Here is a 21,217-nt window from a genome sequence, read left to right as displayed (position 1 = left end):
CGGCCCGTCACGTGGAGGGGGATGGGGACGGAGGGGTGCAGTCAGGGGATCCCGCTGTCGCCTATATAGGTGCAGGATGGCCGGGGCGCCTGTGTAGCGGGGTCGGTCGCTAGTGGGAAACACTGCACTGGGCTCAGTAGCCTGGACCGGTTCTCTGTTCTGTCGGTCCCTGCTCCGTGTATCCATCCACGAAGGTCTAATATATATACACTCACATGTATAATGCAATACGCTATATGTAGTTTTACTGGAAATATCTATTTCCTATCTGTCTCATGTTTACGATATGTTCTATCACCTATTTATCTCATCTATATTTCTACTATCTATGTTAACACTAAAGTGATGACATCAGAATCCCTGATTTATATAGATCGGATTTTGCAGACGTATAGATGTATTGTCTGTGTATATACCCACTTTGTTTAGTCTTATTTTAGTACTGTGTTTGTTCCCAATTGTAAAGTTGTAAAGCGCTGCAAAGTATGATGGTGCTCTATATATATATATATATATATATATATATATATATATATATATATATATATATATATATACACACACACACACACACATATATCATCATCACCATTTATTTATATAGCGCCACTGATTCCGCAGCGCTGTACAGAGAACTCATTTACATCAGTCCCTGCCCCATTGGAGCTTACAATCTAAATTCCCTAACACACACAAAGAGAGACTAGGGTCAATTTTGATAGCAGCCAATTAACCTACCAGTATGTTTTTTGGAGTGTGGGAGGGAATTGGAGCACCCGGAGGAAACCCATGCAAACACAGGAAGAACATACAAACTCCACACAGATAAGGCCATGGTCGGGAATTGAACTCATGACCCCAGCGCTGTGAGGCAGAAGTGCTAACCACATTATATATATATATATATATATATATATATATATATATATATATATACACACATACACATATATATACACACAGATATATGTGTGTGTGTGTGTGTGTGTGTATATATATATATATATATATATATATATATATATATATAATGGGCACATCATCTAGGTACTTGTAATGGCTGGGCGCACAGCCAAACAAAGATAGGTTCAGTGTAATAAGTAAAGATGAAAGGCACTTGGGTTTGTAGAGTTTTCTTTTACTCCAAGTTAAAGCAATGTTTCAGAATCAACAAAATTCCTTTTTCAAGGTATCTTGAAACGTGATAGTGGCGATTCTGAAACATTGCTGTAATTTGGAATAAAAAATTCCCTGCGGAAGACCTGTCGGTGCCTTTCATCTTATATATCTATAGAGATATATATGTCCGTATATACATATATATCTGTATGTTTGTCTTTTACCTGTGGAGGATATTATTGTCCTCATTTAGTTAGATGTAATTCTGACTAGAATGAGCATTTTTGCATCTTGGCAAAATCATGTTGCGCTGACGGGGGGTGGGGACAAATTTAAAATGTGTGGACAATTTTAGCTATGGGAGTTGAGTGTGCAATATATCTCAACTCTTAATTGCAGTGCAAACATTAAGCTGCCCACTATTTGTGTGCTCCATGAAAACAGGTAGTATTTTCCCTGCATGCAAATTAAAATTTCACCCCCCGCTACCTCGCAATATAATTTGTCCATGTAAAAATGTGCACCTGGATTGTTTTGCTGCTAATTTTAAATGAGGCCTTGTGTGTTTGCAATTCATTCATATTAAATAGCCAGAAGACATACTGAAAGTTTATAGATGTTTTCACTGACACAGAAGATTATTATCATCTACACCTTAGGGGAAGTTGTACAGCCTCTCATGGTGCATTGAATGAACAGTCCTACGTACATTACTTTCAGTACTCATGGTCCTAAGTTTAAATGATGGATGCAGCTTACACACAGCTGGTGTCAGTACAATGAGCTATTGATCAGCATTTTGAGTTCATCTTCTAGTGAAAACAGTGCAGAGTAATGCACCATGATCAGCTATACAATTGGCTGTAAGGATATATATATATATTTCAGCATCCTAGTAACACCTATTACCCTATGGATATATTGAATAAATATATTACAGTAGTATCACCAGTGTTAAGATAAAATATCTTTAGTTAAAGATTTGTATTCCCCACATGCCCGTGTTTGCCCATCCCAACACAATATGTACATACATTTAGACACTATGCCTACCTGATGAATAGAGGACACCCTTCATTTTTAAAGGGGAAGGATTCCTCCGACCCATCAATTATTGTAATTGACTGGAAGCTTGGAAGTAGCCGAGCATACCAGGACAAATAGGATATCCCAGAAATTTCTGGGAGCATTACGTGATTGGTTCACAGCCTACTCTACACCTCCCTCTTTAGTCAGGTATGCCCCAGCATCAATATTATGATTTTGCCCGTTGCCCCCACCCATTCTCAGAATCAGGGTACTGTTGGATACACTGTATTAGAGAGAGTATTAAATCAATTTTGCAAGCTAAGAAGGGATTTGTATTTACAAAATATACCCAATGGGTTTATTGAATTTACAAATAAAAACACATACAATTCTTTAAATATTTGTTCCAGATAATGTGTGAGTTCTTTTAAAATAAGAAATATGATATATGCTGTAATATAATTTTTAGATCAAATCTCAAAATCCAAGGAGATCCAGGGCTCCAATGTCGTATATTCTACAGTAATAAAATAATTTTTGCTAGTTCTGGAGGTTTTATGCCCAGGACTTTTCACACTTAAAAAGGTTACATCATTTACTCCTAATATCATAATCACTTTCTTTACTACCATTGATGTGGAGACGAGACTGTTCCAAGCGTGAGACTAAGGGGTAAATTTATCAAGCTGCGGGTTTGAAAAAGTGGAGATGTTGCCTGTAGCAACCAATCAGAATCTAACGGTTTTGTAGAATGTACTAAATAAATGATAAATAATCTAATTGGTTGCCAAAGGCAACATCTCCACTTTTTCAACTTCAAACCCACAGCTTGATAAATTTACCCCTAAGTCGTCATCTTTCTCAGATACCAGAACTTAAAAAAAATAATAATGTTAATCAGCTCTATTGATTATAGTAATCCACTTTTCTTTCTTTTTTTTTTTCTTTTTTATTTATTATACTAAGTTTTATTGGTATTTAAAGCATTTTAAATTTGTTATTTTTTGAGCACATCTTATTGCTGTTTTGGCCCATGACCGGAATGTGCACCTAAATTATATTTTTGTTAATTGAAAACATTTGTTGATCTAGCTGCCTTTTATTGAACTATCCCCTCATCCAAATTCTAAGTTCCATTGGCCCATGGGACATGGCCTTTTCTTTGTTGTCCTCCTATTTCTCGAACCGTTCCTCTAGTGTTGCTTTTGCAGCCTTTACCTCTTTTCTGTAGCCTCCATCTGCCTCTGGATTATTCCTTGCCTGTCCATTGGTTCTCATCATACTAATCTCCTAAGGCAGTGCTAAGTAACATGATACACAGCTTTCTAACCTTCAAAAGGGCTGCACATTACCCTTAATCCCAGTAATAAGTTAAAACAGTAGTTAATCAAAGAAAGAGACACCTAGCAGTAATTACATAAACAAGCATTTTAAACAAATGTTACAAGCTATAACAAACTTAACAATAAAGCAGGAGAGAGCTGTGGACTACATGCGGCCCTAGGTGCTCATCACTGCCCTAAGGCATGTAATCAGCAGTTTTGTTTTTATATAACTTCTCTATATACTGATGAGACAAACTATACCTCCTCCTGTGGACTCTATCATGCTCTCCCAGAAGTGCATGCTAGTGGTCATTTATGAACTGCAAAACATTCCTTGCGCTGAGCAGGAGCAGCTTCAGACCTGCATTGTGCCATGATTTCAGCAAGGGTGCCTACATTTCCACTGAGGCGCGTGGTTTTGCGGAGCATGGTTGCAGTTTTTGCAGATGTTTTCACAGGCAGAGGAGAGGAGGAGGTAGAGGGAGTGAAGGTGTTCTTAACAAAGTATGAATAAGTCGCACTAGTGCACTTCGCTTTGCAGAGCAATGCAGATATTGAACTTCCTCCGCTGAGCTAAATTTTTGAAATTGGATGTAAGGTCACCTTTTTTGGTGCTCTTGTTGGGAGTGGAGTCATAACTCAGCCATTTCCACTCCTCTAAGATGGCAGTCTTGGTATCTCATCCTGTGCTTTTAATGCTCCATGTTGCACTTCTAGGTGCACTCTGAGCAGTCTTAAAAAGCTTCACGCAAACACAAAATTTCCACGTGTCTTAAAGACAGTCCCGATATCTCCTTATTCTTATGATTAGTTTATGATGTAAATGGGGATAAACTGAGCAGTGTTTTAAGAGAGAAATGGAAAAGTGATTTCATGAAAGTGATAGGACGATGGACTTTGAGGTGATTTTGCATAGTGTCTCTGTGGAGACTTCTAAATCGCAGAGGCAACTTGGGAGAGTAGGTGTGATCTCTATTGATTGTGTCATTGATGTCCACCCTTCCTACAAATTGTTAGTAAAGGACCACAGAACCCTAACATTGGAATTTTGAGATATGAAATATGGGCGTATAATATCATCATCATCACCATTTATTTATATAGCGCCACTGATTCCGCAGCGCTGTACAGAGAACTCATTCACAGCAGTCCCTGCTCCATTGGAGCTTACAGTCTAAATTACCTAGCACAGACAGACAGACAGAGAGAGAGAGAGATACTAGTGTCTTGATAGCAGCCAATTAACCTGCCAGCATGTTTTTGGAGTGTGGGAGGAAACCAGAGCACCCGGACTAAACCCACACAAACACGGGGAGAACATACAAACTCCACACAGATAAGGCCATTGAACTCATGACCCCAGCGCTGTGAGGCAGAAGTGCTAACCACTTAGCCACCGTGCTGATTTCACTGCAGCTTTGTTAAAAAGTAAGAGTATTACCTCCTTGCTCCACTACAGATGGCTAAAGCTCCTCCAAAATTATTTGGGTTACCGTGACATCACTTCCCCTATAAATGAATTCACAGGTTTACACAGTGCATTTCTGCACATTAAGTCTACAAAAGATGTCAGTCAAACTCTGGCTGCTCAGTTAGAGATGCACCTCCATCCTAACATGGCAGCCTTCTGCAATGAGTTTATAGAAAGCATTGTGGACATGTTTAGCTAAATATACCAGTTATCTAATGTATATCATTTAGCTTAGTAATACACAGACTAAGCTTTACTTATTCTGCATACAGTCTAACCCCACCACCATATCACCTGCCAACATCAGCAGCTTTCAAAACCCCAGTGCAAAAAGCCATTCATGCCAGACATTTCTAAACATCTGATGTTGGAAATATGAAGCAGTACTGAGTGCTTATCTAATATACAGTCATGGCTAAAAGTTTTGAGAATGACACAAATATTATTTTTCACAAAGACTGCTGCCTCAGTTATTAGGATGGCTATTTGCATGTACTCCGGAATGTCATGAAGAGTGATCAGATGGATTGTAATTCATTTCAAAGACCCTCTTTGCCATGACAATGAACATTATACCAAAAACAACATTTCCACTGCATTTCAGCCTTACCACAAAAGGACCAGCTGACATCAGGTCATTAATTCTCTCGTTAACACAGGTGAGAGTGTTGACGAGGACAAGGCTGGATATTACTCTGGCATGCTGATTGAGTTAGAATAACAGACTGGAAGGTTTAAAAGGAAAGTGGAGCTTGAAATCATTGTTCTTCCTCTGTTAACCATGGTTATCTGCAAGGAAACGTGCAGTCATCATACCTTTGCCAAAAAAGCGCTTCACAGGCAAGGAAATTGCTGCTAGTAAGATTGCTCCTAAATCAACCATTTATCGGATTATCAAGAACTTCAAGGAGAAATGTTCAATAGTTGTGAAGAAGGCTTCAGGGCGCCCAAGAACGTCCAGCAAGTCCCAGGACCGTCTCCTAAAGTTGATTCAGCTGCAGGATTGGTGCACAACCAGTGCAGAGCTTGCTCAGGAATGGCAGCAGGCAGATGTGAGTGCATCTACACGCACAGGGAGGCAAAGACTTTTGGAGGATGACCTGGCGTCAAGAAGGCCAGCAAAGAAGCCACTTCTCTCCAGGAAAATCATCAGGGACAGACTGATATTCTGCAAAAGGTACAGGGATTGGACTGCTGAGGACTGGGGTAAAGTCATTTTCTCTGATGAATCCCCTTTCAGATTGTTTGGGGCATATGGAAAAATGTTTGTCCGGAGAAGGAAAGGTCACCACTACCATCAGTCCTGTGTATCCTGAGACCATTTATGTGTGGGGTTGCTTCTCAGCCAAGGGAGTGGGCTCACTCACAATTTTGCCTAAAAACACAGCCATGAAGGAAGAATGGTACCAAAACATCCCCCAAGAGCAACTTTTCCCAACCATGCAAGAACAGTTTGGTGACAATCAATGCCTTTTTCAGCATGATAGAGCACCTTGCCATAAGGCAAAAGTGATAACGAAGTGGCTCAGGGATCAAAACATTGAAATTTTGGGTTCATGGCCAAGAAACTCCCCAGACCTTAATCCCTTTGAGAACTTGTGGTCAATCCCCAAGAGGCGAGTGCACAAACAAAAACCCACAAATTCTGTTAAACTCCAAGCATTGATTAGGCAAGAATGGGCGGCCATCTGTCAGTAGGAGGCCCAGAAGTTGATTGTAAGCATGCCAGGGCGAATTGCAGAGGTCTTCAAAAAGAACGATCAACACTGCAAATATTGGCTTTTAGCATAAACTTAATATAATTGTCAATAAAAGCCTTTGACACTTATGAAATGCTTGTAATTTTACTTCAGTATACCATAGCAATAGCTGACAAAAAGGTCTAAAAACACTGAAGCAGCAAACTTTGTGAAAACTAATTCCTGTGTCATTCTCAAAATTTTCGGCCATGACTGTATATGTGATCTTTCCTGCGAAAAAAACATCTTAACTGTACGCCAAACAACTAAAGAAGCTAGGCTGGTGGGGGGAGGGGGGAATAGCGTTCAGTTTGGAGCAGCAGCCACGTGGGTTAATTATAGATCATTTAGAAAGGAAGTCCTCCATCTTTCTTTACATTGTAAACCCTAGCAAGTAGATCCTTCTCACATTATTTTTACAGTGTTTTACGCATTGTTTTTAGTTATATCCAAGTCTCTTTCATACTTCGCTTTGGGATATGGTCACGTTTTAGGGTTAAAAGATAAGAATAATAGCGCTTTCCATTTGCTATTTTTCTTGATATTACAGGTTATTACGCTGCCTGGGAAGAGTAGATTCCACTGCAGTGCTTTACTGACCCTCAGAATGTGTACCAATCTCATAGCTGATTAAGGCTAGTAATGAAGGCTATGGGACTAGGCAAGTAATCAAATTCAGTAATATTTAACATAATCCAATAGAAGTGGAAAAAACAGCAAATTCCAACAATATGGTATATTTTCCCAAAAGCATAGGCAAGATTTTGGTCCCCTAAGGACCTTAATCAAGTTGAGGTATCTGGTGGTGCTGTCTTTGTGCTTCTATTGGATCATACATATCTGGATTACAGAAAATCCTTTAATAACGTTGAAAATCGTTTTACAAAGCAACTGGCTGTAGGTATCTTTTCTGGATGTAAACTCTATCAAACATTAAAGAAAAAGGAATCACAGTGGATTACAATATGTGTTTAATACGGAAAACATTTCAAAAACCTTTAAATACTGCCATATAATCTTTAGAGAGGCCATGAAATATAACTTAAGAAACAGGTGTATATATAAGTAATGATCACTTTATACAACCAGCTTGTTTGCAATAGTGACTGATTTTCTAGTTGCCAAGTGTCACTGATACTTTGCAATGTATTGCTTGACCCTGGTGTTGGAAGGGTTAAATGGTGATTGAATTCTTCTTGCATGCTGGTATGAAGGTTGACCCTTTTTAATTGCAGGCCACCCTGCCAGAGTTGTGGTTGTAACATTGGTGCACTGTCATCTAAGTCCCCTTTTGTTTTTGTTTTTCTGTATTTACTCTGGATAAACAGAAGTTTCACTAGAGTAGCTTAGGAATCTAAAGACGAGCCCCTATTCCCTGTTGTTCAGACAGGGGAATGGGATGGGGGAGGTCAGACCGAGCAGTCCTGAGCTTCTTTTCATTCCAAAAGATAGCTAAGATTTTAGATATGCAGCTTTTGTGCAAAAAAGGCTTAAAATATCTCTGACTGCCAACAACAACCTAAATTGGAAGAAGATTGATTCAGACTTGTCTGCTAAGCACAGGTCACTTATCCCTTTGGTGTTGGCTGATTGAGAACTAACAGGATAATGTAGCAGTAAAATTAGGTTTCTCATAGGTAATGTTGTGTTTTAACGATGACATTCCATAGTTTTCTTCTGCAAAAAGTTTATATATATATATATATATATATATATATATATATATAAACTTGACTATATATTAGTCAAGTTATTGCACCAACTTTATATATGTCAGCCTGCTATTGGACCGCCTGGGAAACTCTGCACCCACTGCTTTTATGGAGCATTAAGTCAAGATGTGATCACGCAGTGTTCCAATCTATTGAAGGCATTAGCAATCTGCTGTGAATATTGCACACATGTATTGTGATCATTAATACGAGTGCCTGCACGCCTCTGCTATTCAAACACAGTAGTAGAGACCGCTGGTCAACACCAAGTAATGGAACATTGATCATGTTCATCTGAACTAGCCCAGTTTACAAAGAGAAGTTTTATAGGTAATCCTTAATGAAGAGACGCGGCTCTGTTTTATTTTAGAAATTAATTCCTGGACTCTAGCTTTAGTCATCATCTTATTATTAATAGAGTTAATTAAAAATGTAGGTGGAGAATATGAAACTAGACTTACATCTAACTTGCTAGCACGTTGTTTACCAGGCTGTTTGTCAGGGGTGTTGTACGAATTATCGGCTCTGACAAAGCTGACACATTTAAGCACTGCAAATTAACCCCGAAAGCAATAACATCGATAGTATGAATTGTAGACTTACCATATAGCAGGCAGTTATTCTGTCCGGCAGCTGTAACGATCTACAGATCTAAAATGTGACCGTGAGAAAGATCTAAATAAAGAAATGACGTTACTTTTAATAGACTGAGTGCAAATTGCGCTTTTAAAGCGGCAATGGCTGCCCCCGCCGCCTACAGTGGCAGTGGGGCTGGCCATTGCCACTTTAAAAGAGCCGATGACACCACTACCACAGGTTTATCAGATATTACCTCAAAGGACCACATAGATTATATGGCAAATTAATGGGAGTTTATTGTATGACAAAATATGCCGTAATGAAGGAAATTAAAATATTAACTGTGTAGAAGATAAATGCAGTACATGGGCAAAAGTATGTGGACTCCTCTCCTCTCTTCTAACTAGTGTGGTAGGCCATTTCATCCACATACATTGCTAATAGGTGCATACAATCAAGCATAAAGCCATGAAATCTCCATAGTCAAATATTAGCTTTAGAATGGGTCGTACTGAAGAGCTCCGTGACTTTCAACATGGTACTGTCATAAAATACCACCTGTCCAATAAGTAAGTTTGCCAAATTTCTCCCCTGCTAGATCTGCCAAGGTCAAATGTTAGTGCTGTTATTGTGAAGTGCAAACGTTTAGGAGCAACAACAGCTCAGCCACAAAGCGGTAGGCCACGCAAGCTCACTGAACGGCACCATCGAGTCTATCCTCTGTTGCAGGCCTCACTACTGAGTTCCAAACTGCCACAGGAAGCAACATCAGAATTGTTAGTCGGAAGCTTTATGGATTGTGTTTCCATGGGTGAGCAGCCGTACACAAACCTCTGTTCACCATGAGCAATGCCAAACATCGACTAGTGGTGTAAAGCACAAAGCTATTGAACTCTGGTGGTGGAAACGTGTTCTCTGGAGTGCTGAATCACGCTTCGCCATCTGGCAGTCTGATGAACATATCTGGGTTTAGCAGATGCCAGAAGATCACTTCCTATCTGAATGCGTACTGCCAACTCTAAAGATTGGAGGAGGACTTCTGGTCTGGGACTGTTTTTCATGGTTTGGCCTGGGCTCTTTAGTTCCAGTGAAAGGAAATCTTAATGCAACATCATACAATTATATTTCAGTGCATTCTGTGCACTTTTCAATCCCTAGGTCTTCAAGACACTGTCCTATCCTGGTTCTCATCCTACCTATCTAATCGCTCTTTCAGTGTTCATTTCTCTGGAACAATCTTAACTCTACTTCTTTTATCAGATGGAGTACCACAAGCCTCAGTCCTAGATCCTCTGCTATTCTCTATCTACACCACTTCTCTAAGAAAACTAATAAGCTCCTTTGGATTTCAGTATCATCTCTATGCGGATGATGCACAAATTTATCTTCTCCTGATCTCTCACCATCTGTGTTGTCTTGCGTTACTGACTGTCTTTCTGCCATTTCATCTGGATGTTCTCTCGCGAACTCAAACTCAATCTTTCAAAAACAGAATTAATAATATTCCCACCCAACAAAAGATGCTTACTGCCTTGACATTTCTATTTCTGTTGACAACATGACCATAAATCCCACCCCGAAAGCTTGCTGCCTAGGTGTAATCCTTGGCTCACAACTATCCTTTGTTCCCCATATCAACTCTATATATACATTATTCTGCATACATCTAAAAAACATTTCCAGAATACGCACATATCTCACACAAGACACTGAAAAAACATTAATTCATGCACTCCTCATCTCCTGCATCGATTATTGTAATTCCCTCCTTACTGGTCTTCCCAAAATCAGACTCGAGCCCCTACAATCTATGTTGCACGCAGCGACTAGATTGAATTTCCTTGCAAATTGTTTCACATCTGCTGAGTCACTCACTCTGTCAGTCTTTACATTGGTTGCCTGTTTTTCAACAAATCGAATATAAAATTCTATCATACAAAGCCATCAACAAACTTTCACCATCATACATCTCCTCACTTGTCTCAAAATATCTCTGAACTCAACACCTCTGTTCTGCACAATATCTGCGTCTCTTCTACTTTCATCACTTCCTCCCATTCTTGGTTACAGGACTTTTTTAGGGCTGCACCCACTTAATGGAATTCACTCCCTCGGACTACAAGACTTTCCTCTAGTCTAAACCTTCAACGTTCTCTAAAAAAACCACCTCTTTAGACATGCTTATAGTATTCCTCTACCACTCTATTAATCTCCATAGTTTACCCTATTACCACCCTCTACACAGCTAACACAAGACAACAACCCTCTGACCAACATAGTTGTGTGACTGAGCATACAGCCCACTAAATACTTTGTAACCTTTGCATTCTAGCAGGACAAATATTCAATATGATGTTGCACTTACCCTTGTGTATCAAACCATTGTTCCATAGATTGTAAGCTTGCGAGCAGGGCCTTCTTACCTTTACGTATGTATGTATTACCCAGTATTGTTTTATTGCTGTTTGTTCCCAATTGTAAAGCGATACAGAATCTGCTGGTGCTATATAAATAAATTTTGATGATGATGATCCAACATTGTGGCAGCACATTTTTGAAGGCCCTTTCCTGTTTCAGCATGAGAATGCGCTATACACAAAAGGAGGTACATTAAAATATGATTTCCTATGTTTGGTGTGAAGGCACTTGACCCGCCTGCATAGAGTCCTGACCTCATCCCTGTTTGGGATGAATCCTTTCTCCTGTGCACTCTGGAATTCCAGATCCATCTGCAACAAACTGCCCTCTATCTATGACCTCATCAGACCTGATGACCATCCAGGCAGCGGGGTGGGTACCCTCCTACGCCACAATTGTACCTTTTGTGTCCTCTCCCCTGAGCCCTCCCTTTCATTCTCTTTATTTAAAGTCCACTTTATCCATCTCTTCTACCTCATTCGTGGCTCAGTGATCTACTGCCACCCTGGTCCCTCTTCCCAATTTTTTGATAATTTTGTTGCCTGGCTTCACCACTACCTCTCCTCAGATCTCTCCTCCATCATCCTAGGTGACTTTAACATCCACATTGACATTTCCACAGATCCAGTATCCAACAAACATTTTGCCCTTTCTTCCTCCTTTGGCTTCTCACTATGAACCTCTTTCCTCACCCACTGTCAAAGTCATTCCCTTGACCTTGTCCTCTCCCATGAATGTGCGCTTTCTTCTCCAACTTTCCCTTCCCAACCTCTGATCACCATCTCCTCTCTGACACTCTTTACTCATTTCCTGCATCCCTCTACATGCCGAAATCTAGCATTTCTAGATGCAATCTTGATCCCCCTATTTTCACCTTTTCTCTTGAAACTCTCCTCTCCCCACCAAGTGGGCTCCCTCTACAACCACACCCTCACCACTGCTCTTTACTCTGCTACCCCACCTATTCTCTCTCTTTCGCCGTTCTGAACCCCAACCTTGGCACTCCAAATTTACCCGGTTCCTTAAAAAATGCATACATACCGCCAAATGCCACTGGAGGAAATCTCATTCCTTGGCAGTCTTTCTTCATTTCACATTCATCCTCTCATCCTACAGCTCTGGCCTGTCCCTCGCTAAGCAATTATTCCTCAAATCTCATCTCTCCACAGTCTTCCAATCCCTCTAGCCTTTTTGCCACTTTCAATACACTTCTTTGCCCCTCCCTTTCTGCCAATGACTTTGCCTCTTTTTTCACTTCCAAAATGGAGGCTGTCAGACACAAAATCTCCTCTCATCATTCTTCTTCCACCCCTACTACTCAATCCTCCTATCCCTCCAGCCACCACCTTTTCGGCTCCTTCCGCCCCACTACCGGTAACAAAGTACATTCTCTTATTTTATCATCTCCACCCTCAACCTGTCCCCTGGATCCCATCTCCTCTTAGCTCCCCCACTGCCTGCTCTCACCTTGCTCACTTCTTCAATCTGTCCCTCTCCACTGGAATCTTCCCCTCACGCTTTAAATATGTCTCACCCATTCTTAAAAAAAGCAATCTTGACCCCACGTCACTCTAACTACCACTCCATTTCTCTTCTCCCATTTTCCTCCAAAATACTTAAGCAGCGTGTCTACAACCGTCTCAGCAGCTATCTCTCTGACATCTCCCTTCTTGATCCTCTCCAATCTGGTTTCCGTCACCTCCACTCCACAAAAAAATGCCTTGACCAAAGTTACCAATGATTTTCTTTCGGACAAATCCAGGGGCAGCTTCTTCCTGCTTATCCTCCTGGGCCTATCTGCTGCCTTTGCCACCGTTTGGGTGCCTTTGATCACCCATTCCTATGTCCTTCATACCATTGGCCTTACTGACACAATTCTTTTGTGGTTCTCCTCCTACCTCACCAACTGCTCCTTCTCTGTTTCCACCTCTGGTTGCTCCTACTGGCCCCTTCCCCCATCCATCATTTGTGTAGGAGTCTCACAAGGTTCTTTCCTTGGCCCTCTGCTCTTTTCTCTGTACACATCCTCCCTGGGTGAACTCATCAGTTCCTTCAGCCTCCAGTACCACCTCTTTGCAGAGAACATTTGACCCTTCCTCTCAGCTCCTGATCTTTCCCTTTCCCTCTTCTCTCGGGTGTCCAGTTGCCTCTCTGCCATCTTCTCCTGGATGTTGTTACACTTTCTCAAACTTATAGTGGCCAAAACTGAACTCATTGTCTTCCCTCCATCAAGATTCTCCTCCCCTCCTGGCCTCTCTATCACTGTTGACAGTACCACTATCTCTGCTGTTTCCCAACTTCGCTGCCTGGGTGTCATTATTGACTTCTCCCTCTTCTTTAAGCTCTTACCAAATCCTGTCACTTTCAGCCCCACAACAAAACTCTTATCCACTCACTGATCATTTCTCATCTCGACTACTGCAACCCTCTCCTTAGTGGTCTCTCCCACTTCCATTTCGCTCCTCCTTGATCTATACTTAATGCTGCAGCTAGACTTCTACTTCTCTTGTCGCTCCACATCTGCCTCCTCTCTCTGTCAAACATTACACTGACTCCCCTTCCCCTAAAGAATCCTCTTTAAACTCCTCACCCTCAAGTACAAGGTTCTCTCCAACTCCACTGCTCCCTATATCTCCAACCTCATTTTCATACATACTGCCTCCCGACCTTTCTGGTTGGCCAATGACCATCGCCTTTCCTCCTCTCTGGTAACCATAGCTCACTTTCTTATGCAAGATTTCTCCCCTACTGCCCTCCACCACTGGAATGATCTCTCCCGTTCTATCAGACTATCCCCCAGCCTGTATAGCTTCGTATGGTCATGGAAAAGCCACCTGTTTAGAAAAGCCTACCAATTCTCCACTTAACCATTTCACCATGTAGTATACACTACCATCTTTCATCCTCCATCTCTCCCACTTTTGTTTCTTGCCCTCGGATCCCTTACATTGGCTCACTCCCATGTGTCAACTGTTTGTCTGCCCCTTTCCCTTTAGATTGTAAGCACCAGTGAGGCCCTCTTCCCTACTGTTCTCATTACCTAGAACTTTTGCTCACCAGCTACATTGCACACCTCCTCCTTGGACTGTCTGCCATTGACATTGGGCAGCACAGTGGCCTAGTGATTAGCACTTCTGCCTCACAGCACTAGTGTCATGAGTTCAATTCCCGACCATGGCCTTATCTGTGTGGAGTTTGTATGTTCTTCCTGTGTTTGCGTGGGTTTCCTCCGGGTGCTCCGGTTTTCTCCCACACTCCAAAAACATATTAGTAGGTTAATTGGCTGCTATCAAAATTGACCCAGTCTCTCCCTCTCTGTCTGTCTGTCTGTTTCCTTCTCTGTCTGTCTGTTTCTGTGTGTGAGTGTGTGTCTATATTAGGGAATTTAGACTGTAAGCTCCAATGGGGAAGGGACTGATGTGAATGAGTTCTCTGTACGGCGCTGCGGAATTAGTGGCGCTATATAAATTGATGATGATGATGACTCAACTCCTCCATTGTCTTTGCACCTCTTTACGTGGCACTAATCTTGTTAGTTGTGCCCACACTAATGGGAAGAGGTTTAGTCTGCACTGAATATACTCCTTGCACCCCAGAATCTGGTGAGAGTTGTAGTGTTATTTATTTACTGTATTGTACTGTTAAACTATGTACTTGTCTTGTTTTCCCTCTGTACGGCACTGCGGACCTCATGTGGCACCCAATAAATAAAGATTAATAATTGAACCAACTTACTAGTTATTGCCCAACATCAGTACCTGACCACATTTCACTCTTGGCTGAATTTATGCGAATCTCAACAGCCATGTTCAAAATCTAGTGAAAAGCCTTCACAGAAGAGTGGAGGCTGTTATAGGAGCAAATGGAGGACCAACTCCATATTAATGCCCATGGTTTTGAGTTTATATGATCAACTAGCACATACAGCTGTGAGTTTGGGTGGCTACATACTTTTGGCCATTGGGTGTATAAATGCATTGTAACGTGTACATGTGAAAAAGAGACAAATGTTAACTATCGCAATGCATTAAAGGCGATCTGACACCTAAATGAAGCTCGGTGATTCTACTAGTTACTAGTAAATTCATGTATTGAATAGTAGGTTCAGCCCAGAAAAAAACTACTTCATAATGATATTTAGCAAGTGTAACAAGTAATGAGATAAGTATCCTTTTAAGTCCAAAGTCTACATTATATGAATATTGTGTGCTTCTACAGGCTGAAATTTAAGTATAAACAACTAGCACATCCAAACATGACCTACCTGCAAGAATAATAACACTACAATTACTGATTATTTTGTAATCACATCAGTAAAATCTGGGAAACTAAAATGAGGGTAACCAAAAGGACCCAAAACCTCAAGCAAACAAAGGTATGTGTGTTCCTGCACGTTGAATATCTACACGTGCTGGACTTGTAATGAACAATCACATGTACAGTAAAAAAATAAAAAGTTTACTTGAGAATATAAAAGCAAACCTTATCTAAGCAAACAAACCGTTTTATATACTGTAGGTACTTTTTTTTGTAACTTATACACAGCACTGGGACCATGGGTTCTATTCTGACCAGGGCACATGAATGTTCTCTCCATGTTTGCGTGGGTTTCCTCCCACAGTACAAAAACAGTGGTTGCATAATTGACTTTTGACAAATTCAACTCTAGTGTGTGTGTGTGTGTGTGTGTGGTAGAGAATTTAGACTAAGCTCCACTAGGGCAAGGACTGATTTGAATTTATTTAAATATTGTCTGTACAGTCCTGCATGATATACTGGTGTTATATACATAAATCATATTAATGCTAAACCACATGCAATAATACAAAACAAAAACATCTAATGTACAGAACTATAACAGTACAAAATACTATATATGGGCAATTTTTGTAATGTAAAATCAAGTGAAAAAATGTGTGAAGTGGGATTGAGTTGAAATGTATTAGTTGTTGAGGGCATGAAAAAAGTAATTTATTGGTAAGTGTGAATTCAGGGAATGTAAATATGGGTGGGTTCTGACTGTATTTGTATAATCAATGGTAAATATCTGTAATTATAAGACAACATTTCATTTCATGGTCATTCTGTGAAATATGTGACTCAGACGGAGAAAGTTCAGACTAAGCTCCAAAGATACTTCTGGGCAGAGCAGATGTTATGGTATATAGTATTCACTGCTGTGTAGGTCACTTTCAGTTGTGTGAGACCTTTGTTGTAGATCATGGGCCTGAATCATTAAGGCATTACATACTGAGTGTATCGTGCAGCAGTTCTCAACGGCATGTAAATCAGCTCTGCATACTCCCGGAGCCCGTAAGGAACGGATCTCGTTATACGTGTGGTGTTGACTATGGGTGTAGGTTCACTCTGCTGTACTAGACCAGACACTGCAGAATACGTACAATACGTATGTGGAATTTGAAATTTCAAAAGAACGCACAGAAAAAAAAATATTAATCAATTAATGTTACCTGCCAATAATACAGGCATTTATGATTAGAAATGAAAACTGTAAAAAAAAAATTATATATATATTTTTTTCCGTTGAAAAACAGGGTTAGGCTGTCCTTAATTTCTACTGTACATAAAATAAATTTTTACAGTTGCTACTGATTGCAGACACATATTATAGCATGCATACGATACTGACTCAGGACTTAGACTAGCCCCTTAGCTGGTGCAAGAGATACGGCAGAAAAACAAGAAACTTTAACACACGCAGCCCTTCATTCCTACATGGCTCCATTCGCTTGAGTTTGGCACGCCCACATTGTGCATCGAGTACGGGCACACGCCTAGTTCTTATAAATCTTGGCCTCAACGTCTGGTGGAAGTGAAGGAGAGGGAAGGGGGTTATTTGAAAAGGGAAAAGCAACATTTAATATGGTGGCTTCCAAGGAGGATTTTACTAATCTAGTAACGAGAAAGATAATGAATGTGTCACTTATATTGCTCAGCATTTCTATGACACCATGGCAGCCATTATGTATTCTTAAGCAATACTGAAGAGAAAGTAGTCCATCATACAGTCCTAGTGAATAGATTGAATTCTCTTGGCTGCAAATGGTGAATAGACAACAGGTGCGCTTTAAGCCATAATGGGGCTCTAACAATGAGAATATTGCTATTGTCGTCTATTGGTGCACCCATTTATTTTACATTTGTACTCTTGTAAAGATGATGTCAGTGATGCTAGTGAATGAATTGGATTAACTGACAGCTGTCTTCTCAAATATCAAGAGCTAATAAGCCGTCACTATTTTAGAATCATCTATATGGGCATGTAATCGTCAAATATTAACTTGAGACTAAAGCCAAACTTTTAAGTTTTGCTGCTGCAAGACAAATGTATCTAAGCATTGATACAGGCAGACAGTGTGTGTTGTTTCTTGCATTTAAAGTCAGCTCTACTTTTATTTGGATTTCTGTTCTGCAGCTGCCCTTGGTCTGTTATTGGCAACTGACCCGTGTCACCTGCTCTGACGTATCTGACCATAACCATGTCTATGTTTAATGAGTGTTACTTTTTCACAGTTTGACTATATGTAGTCTTGTGTCCATATTCCTCCTATCCTGCAGTCCTTCCACACTTACTGGTTTCTGCAGAGCTACCAAAGCCTTACTCTGCAGGGTGTATGTGGTCTCTACTTACACCTGATATTTCCCGGTTTCCAGGGAAGTGTGGCATCCCAGGACAGTTGAATTCGGTCGGCTTACATGAAGACACCTGGGTCAGAGAGCTATTGTTCTGCAAATAAGCCACTCCAAAGACAGAAAATACCTTATATATCATCCTACCTCTTCCCTTGCTTTAATATGGCTGCCCTATGTCACTTCTCATGTTGACAGAACTTTCTATCCAGCACTAAGATAAGATGAAGCAGGATGCCTGTGCCAGTGCATGCCCTTGCCATGTTCTAAAAGGTCAGTGGGTAAAGCATTAACATGAAGGGTCTAACTTCACCCAGAAATAGTTCTCCTTTTGGTGTGGCTGATAAGCATATATTCTTATACATGACTAGCAGAAACATCTCATTGCCTCTTATTCTTTTAAAGGGGTACATATAGAAACTGATATGCAATCAGTTGTAGGATAGATGGATAGATAGCAATTGTTGTAAGGTAGGTGGCACATATTTTTACCTTTATTCCATGAAGTTTGGGATCCACTCCAACAGGAATGAAAAAGTGTGTGGCCACACCCATCTGAAGTTCAGTACAGGGCTGTAGTGGTGTCCTGGAAAAGGCAGGAAAGCCGAGAGGGGCAGTTGGACATAGACAAGTGGTCTATCTCAAGAGAACTGGGTTTCTTCAGACAGAAGCTCAGGAGAATCGTGTAGTACCGAGAGTTCAAGTTGCAAGTCCAGAGGATTATTTGGATACGGATAAGCTGGGCTTTGGATTAGGAGAGCCCCGTGTTAGAGAAGGAGACCACGGACCGGCAGATGAGCTCCTGATAGTCTTGTGTGTAGCTGGCTGAGGTGGGAATCTCGGCAGTATAAGTATGGTGTAATTGTGTGTTCAGCTACTAAAGGGAAAGTGGTAAGAGGCCTATCGGCCCAATAGAGAGAGGGGCCAAGACATGAGGTAGTACCCTCAATAGGGGGGTAGGAGTTTGTTGCTTACTTAATAACTACCTACCCAAAAAAGGCTGTTACATTTGAGTCTAATATCACAATATAAATATTTTGTTCAGTGCAATTGGGAAAAAAATAGCACTTTATGTAATTTCATAATTAAGACTTCTGTTTTGCAGAAATTTATAACATGCCTGAGAGATTGTCATATGTTGTGACCCATTTGCAACAGCTGGAGAATGATCGGTTCTTGACGAAACAAGAAAAGAACTATAAAGTGAATGGCGTAGGACAAATACCTTAATAGCACCAGATTTTCTTTCACATGCACTACTTACCTTCCCTATATGATACGCTGCAGATAGGTCCCGTTAGGCTCGACACATTTTTTTTGTGCAAAGTTTTATGGGGAGCAGTAACTGAAAATATAGTTATATTGTAAATTAGCTTAAGACAGGTGTGTTATTACAAAACATTAATGAACACTATTTTCACTGTCACCTAATTAAAGACTTAAAACAAGTAAAAATAATGACTGTATCAGTACAGCATAGAAATATATCACTACATTTGAATATAGATGGGAGTTGAACATAAAGACCGCATCATAAAATGCTACCCTGCCTTGTAGTTTCCTTATTGGAAATAACTGGATTTATAAATTGATTTGCATCTACGCAATTCTACATTTAGATTCTGACTCTGGTCTCTCCCAAAGTGGTTAGTACTGTCCCATCTATGCTGAGAGTCAAAACAAAATAATCCATGATAAAGGAAATGTTTGGTACTAGTACTAGTTTGCAAAAAAAAATATACATGATGTATTAAAAACAATTTTGTTGAAGGTTGTGGTTCATCTATAAGTTTTCCGATTCTTAAATACATTAAAATTAATATGATGCCTGTTCAAGTTTAAATGGCTACATTTGATAGTATTCTTAAAAGTTTTTTCTATTTAAAATAGCAAGCATTACTGTATTTGAGGTCAAAGTTCACCATTCTCACGAAAAACCATTAAAAATACTATACAATGTAGACAACATGGTCGAACCTGTTTGCCGACCTCGATTTCCGTTTGAACTTTAGAATCTTTTCAACAAACCAATTTGAGAACCACTTTGAAGTAGCTTTGAGCATCCCTCGTGCTGACACCTGCTGAGTCAATATAGGCGCTTTTCTATGAAAACTAATCTAGATGCCAACATGACATAATTTAGGATACCTTCGTAAATATTAAAAGTGGAGGAAATTTTATGTCCTGAGTATTTTGCAATAAAGTTTTTAATAAGCTAGTCTAGCAGAACTAAGGTTGTGTTTAACTGTTCTAATGCCCTGAAAAATACACCTCTGTTCTCCAGAAAATGCAATCGGAAGAATAAGAACTAAATTAATAAAGATAATATTTTATTATATAAGATAATATTAATATATTTTGATATACAGCTTCACCTACATACATCTATTTCTATTAGTTCGTAGCATTTTACAAAAAATAGTTATTGACCACATCTTTAAGCTTAAGTACATCTTGCAAATATACTTAGAAACACCTGTGAAAAACTGTGTAGTGCTTTGGATGCCAATCTCACTCTCCTGATTAATTGTAATTCCGAAAAATAATATTATCAATGATATACCTTTTATAGAGTTTTCTGATATATTAAACACAGGACAACATATTGATTAATTCTGCATACTCCCTAGAACCCCAGTTTTTGCAGGAGAATCCCAATTTCTAGCAGGCAAAGGGAGTACAGTTCACCGGAACGTGGATGTGACTACTGGTGAATTTGGGATGTGCATTGGAGATGTGGCCTATTTATTTCTGTTTCTTTTATTCTAGAATGCTGGAAAATATGGGATTGTTGGCAAAGAACAGCAATTTGTTGTTTTTTTTTAATTAGTGTGATGGTTGTTAAACAGGACATGGAAAACATTTCACTTTGCAGAAATAGTGTGCTATTTGGTCACCTTCATCATGATTTATTTATATAGTGTCAGCATATTCCGTAGCGCTGTACAATTGGGGGTTTGCACTATGCATTTGTGAAGAGGTGTCCAGCAAGTCTTTAGTAACTATTTTAGTTCTTTCAACACCATACCCCCATCACACTATATATCCTTAGCAAGTACAGTGACAAAAATATGGTAATTATGTATAGTTTTTCATTAAAACATCTAATTCTTTGCATATCTGTGATTGTTCATTTGAATGTCCATCTAGTTGCTTTGTAATAGTAAAATTAAA

At 39.9% G+C, this 21,217-nt stretch overlaps 1 long non-coding RNA gene across 1 annotated transcript; it reads left to right on the top strand.

The window, feature by feature from the left end:
* Positions 1-23: 23 nt before the first annotated feature.
* Positions 24-20,375, top strand: LOC142109377 (uncharacterized). The gene is made up of 3 exons (XR_012680358.1): positions 24-194; positions 18,068-18,316; positions 19,149-20,375. It is a non-coding gene; the product is annotated as an uncharacterized LOC142109377 (long non-coding RNA).
* Positions 20,376-21,217: the final 842 nt, after the last annotated feature.

This window comes from Mixophyes fleayi, chromosome 1, assembly GCF_038048845.1.
Source record: "Mixophyes fleayi isolate aMixFle1 chromosome 1, aMixFle1.hap1, whole genome shotgun sequence".
NCBI lineage: Eukaryota > Metazoa > Chordata > Amphibia > Anura > Limnodynastidae > Mixophyes > Mixophyes fleayi.
The sequence above is the reverse complement of the archived record's forward strand: the minus strand, read 5'-3'. Positions and strand labels throughout refer to the sequence as shown.